Here is a 4,114-nt window from a genome sequence, read left to right on the forward strand (position 1 = left end):
CACGGGGAAATTGGGGCTGCTGCTGGGCTCTGGATGCAGCTCAGGAATGGCAGCACCTGTCCTGGCTCCCTGGGCTGCTGGGACGGAGCTGGAGCAGCTGCACAGCTCCGCGGCGTGGGAGGGAGGCAGGGTGTCACGCGAGGGTGGTGAGACAAACACCAGTTGAGCCCCAGAGTGGGAGGGCAGTGGGACACACCCCTGTCCCCAGGGAGGCGGGCAGGGAGTTTCAGACAGTTTAAGCCTTCGTAACTGTTTTCTGCGGAGACTTTCCCCGCTGGCATAGCAGGGTGTGACATGCTTTTCCCAACGAGACAGGCAGGAGCATCATGTCTGTGTCCTCCGGTCCCCTGCATGGCTGCAGCAGGCCTGTGCTCCAGCCTGGTGACAATGTCACACCGCCCACAGCAGACCTCGCCTCTGGAGCAAAACTGCCTGCTCTCGTCAGAGAGACCACCCCAGCGTGCGTCCCTTCAGCGTTACTGACACATGCTTTAGTCAGAGGTTGGAAATACCAGGGAAAAAATGAATGTGTGATGATTATTTCTGGCAAGGGAAGAGACATGATGTCTGCCCTTAGAGGCTTGGGGCAGTCAGGAGCAGGGAGGCAGAGTGGCTGCACGAGGCTTCAGAAATGGCTCTTTCTCCTGCCTGTTGTGTCTGATCTGTGTTACGCTGCCCCGTGTGTGTGGGAAGCACCTGCTGGCCGCGTCCTGGGGGCTCGCACTGCAGAGCCGGTGACCCCCAGTTCCATCTGCTGCTCCCCACTGTGGGCACCGCTGGGCCCCTCCCGTCCCTGCAGTCACAACACTCCCCTGAGAGGTTTCTCGGTGCTGGGGAAGGAACGCCTGGGCCTGCCTCCACCGGGGTGCGGGTGTGGGCAGGCCTGGAGGGGTGCACGGTGCCCGTGGGCCCGCTGGTACAGGCCGCGAAGGGGTGGTTTATGGGGCTGCTACGGGGCCCGGAGCCAGGTGGGGGGAGGCCTCTCCGCTCTTCTCCCCGACGGCAGAGCGTGACGGCGGGGTGACGCCAGCCCTTTGCTCCCTCTTGACGTCAGCGCTGCTGTCCCCACCGGGACCCGGGGGGGGTGGGGTGGGTCACGGCCGGTGGAGGGCGGGAGCCAGGAGGCCGTGGCGGCGCGGAACTACAACTCCCACAATGCCCCGCGGCCGCGCCCCACTCGCACCCACCAATGGGCGTGCGCCCCGCCCGCTCAGGCAAGCCCCACGTGACGGCGCCGCCAGCCAATGGGAAGGCGCCGTGGCCCGTAGCACGATGGGCCGGAAGGGGGGTGGAGGCCGCGCCGCGCCGCAGCGAACAAAAGGCGGCGGCGGGCGGGCGGCGGGCACCGTGCGGGGCGGCGGAACGGGCGAGTGGGTGAGTGGCGGGGGCGGCTGTAGCTCGCCCAGGAGGGCGGCTGCGGATCGGTCTGGGCGGTGGTGGGGTGGCCAGGCTGAGGGAGGGCGCCTGGGACCACCGAGCCGCGCTACCGGGCCGCCGCTCGCCCCCGGCCCCGGCTCCCCGGCCGGGGCCGGGGGGCGAGCGGCGGCCCGGTAGCGCGGCTCCGTGGTCGTAGCCGCTAGTTGCTAGCCCGCTCGTACAGCGGGAGACGAGCAGAGAGCGTCCCGGTGCGGGAGAGAACCGAACGTCCCCGCACCTGACCTTGAGGGAGGCGGGAAGTTTCTTCCATCATCAAAAAGGGGTTTAAAAAAAAAATAAATTAAAGATATTCGTGTCTGGTAAACCGGAGGGTTTTGAGGAAATAGTGTGGTTGGGCTGGGTACGGTTAAGGAGGGGTTGGGAGTAGTTGTCTAAGCTGGTTTCGTCTCTGTCTGTTCGTTTCCCATCATCCCGCACCCAGAAATCCCTTTTCCAGCAGGAAAATCCCTCTGTGGTAGTTGGGATGTCGGGATCTCTTTTTCACCCTGGCTTCTCCTGCTGGCAGGAGGGTGAAGAGCCTCGGGTGTCTCTCTCTCGCTTCCCGTGGACAGATCTGACAGTTGCAGGAGCTGCGAAATGGCTGTTTTCCAGCGCTTTTGTTTGCTACCTGCAAACACCTGCTGTTTGTCTTGCTGCTCTGGAAATTCTCTTCCTCTTGTATGGGCTTCTCTTTTCTCTCTGTTAAACCGCGTTTGTTGTCTGCCATAACGTCTAAAGACTGAAAACTTGCGTGCAACCTGAATATAGTAGATCCCTCTTGAATTTCCTTAATTGAGTCTGGAGCTCTGAATATCAGCTCCGCTGCCTAACGCTGTAATTCAAGCCCTGGGGAATTTTCCGCGTGTGAGACCTCTGTGCGACCACGCTGCTCTCCATCCTGCCGTTACCAGCTCCGCTTGGAGCAGGACCTGGTACGAAGGACGGCCACTGTGGGGAGTCCTGCCCAGCCACATGTTGCTGTCGTCTACTCCGCAGGTGACCTGGGGAAAGATTTAGGGAACAAACTTGTTGAGGACCTTCCCTGAAGCTGCAGAATAAGATGGCCTTCAAAGACAGGTTTCCAAAGATCCATCTTCTGGCGCTAGATGGTCACCAGGGTGTTTGGGGCCTGTCTGCTGCTCTCCGTTAGCCAGATTTTTGTTCTCAAAGGTTACACATCTGCAGGGAGCCTCCTCCAGCGCTGGGCACCCACCTGCCTTGCATCACACCCGCACGGCACCAGGTATTTCACAACGCCTGGCACGGAGCGATCCCTTGGCCCCTTCCCTCCAGCCCTCCCTCCCTGTCCTCTGGTGAAAGCTCCCCTGTTTGCCAGGTGGAACCTGATGTAACTCCTCACGTTGCTGGGGGCTGAAAGCAGTGGCTGATCTAGAACTGTGTTAATGAGTGACCGGGGATGGAGGAGGAAGGTTGCTTTACAGTCTGGTTCTGTTGACATAATTCGAGAGAGAGAGAGGGCATAAAACCTCTACTGGAGAGGGAGTCCTTTTCTCACAGCAAAAGCATCGCTCCGGCATGACTGGAGCACGGCACCGGTTTGGATCGAAGTAAATTGCGTGCGTGAACGACATATTCTGTATGAACACAAACCGGTGGAGCTCAGAGTTAAACCTCCGAGAACAGAAAGGGTTTAAAGAAAAATAAACCACATTGATGTCTTTTAATTATTTTTTTTCCACCCTTGCAGAATAGACCGTATTGCGCTGAGTAGTGCCACACCACCTGATCCCTTTGGGAGTCAAGGAGACTTTACCTGGGTTCTGTTGTCAAGAACATCTCTTGTGGCTTCCCCAGCTGCTTCTTTGGACTCTCTTGCCTTTTTCCTTCAGCCGGTCGCTAGTGTATTGGGGCAGATAAGTCAGTTGTGTCACAGCAAACGCGACATCCAGCTCTTTGAACCTTGCCTAGCTTGCAACCATCAACGCTTTTTCTCTTGTCAGTACGCTCAAGAAACTTTCCCCAGGCATAACTTCTTTTTTCATATTTGACAGGTGATCTTTGAGGGAATCGGTGCTTCTGAGCCCTCCAAAGCGTGATCTAATCCATTCCTCTTACTTGTTCTGGACTTGCTGATGAAGGCTGAAAACCAGCACTTGTTCAGTCGGTGGCTGTGGGTGCGCTGCAGGTGCTAAGCGTGACTGAAAATAAGATTATCTGTGACAGATGAGAGTCCAAACCTGCCTCATTCTTGGGAAACGGCAGAGACTCTGATCCTCTGGCTCTGCGGTGACCAGCAGCCCGTGCTCTGCGCGGTGTTTGCAGAACAGCAGATGCAAATGATTAATGGAGTCTGCTCCGATTATGTCCCTCTGGTTGATGAGGGACCTGCACGAGCACATACAACTGGGAATTGCTGATGCCCTATGGATTTTTTTTTTTTTTTTTTCCTGCTGATCTTTTAGCTTAACAATTCAGCAGGCCGAAGCAATTGTTTTGTGCTGTCTATCCCATGAGTAAGGCAGGGTTGGAGCAGCGGAAAAACTGAGTGAGGGGCATGATTAAAGATTTGCTAATGATTAGGAAATGTCTCAGTGACCCATGGGCAGATAAGGGCAGAACAGCCTCATTCCTGCTCTTCTGTTGCCGGGACACGAGGGTTTTGTCATTTTTTTTCATCTACTGCTATTGTAATAATCTTCTAGGTTTTCCCTCTTTACCCCAGTAGTGTTATTGCAAA

At 56.9% G+C, this 4,114-nt stretch overlaps 1 protein-coding gene across 1 annotated transcript in view; it reads left to right on the forward strand.

The window, feature by feature from the left end:
• Positions 1-1,263: 1,263 nt before the first annotated feature.
• The window catches only part of ACLY (ATP citrate lyase), a 29,188-nt gene continuing 26,337 nt past the window's right edge, over positions 1,264-4,114 (forward strand). The window contains exon 1 of the mRNA XM_054224234.1: positions 1,264-1,374. The gene's annotated coding sequence lies outside the window, so the exon portion shown is untranslated. The remainder of the gene's footprint in view (positions 1,375-4,114) is intronic.

This window comes from Rissa tridactyla, chromosome 19 (genome assembly GCF_028500815.1).
Source record: "Rissa tridactyla isolate bRisTri1 chromosome 19, bRisTri1.patW.cur.20221130, whole genome shotgun sequence".
Lineage (NCBI taxonomy): Eukaryota > Metazoa > Chordata > Aves > Charadriiformes > Laridae > Rissa > Rissa tridactyla.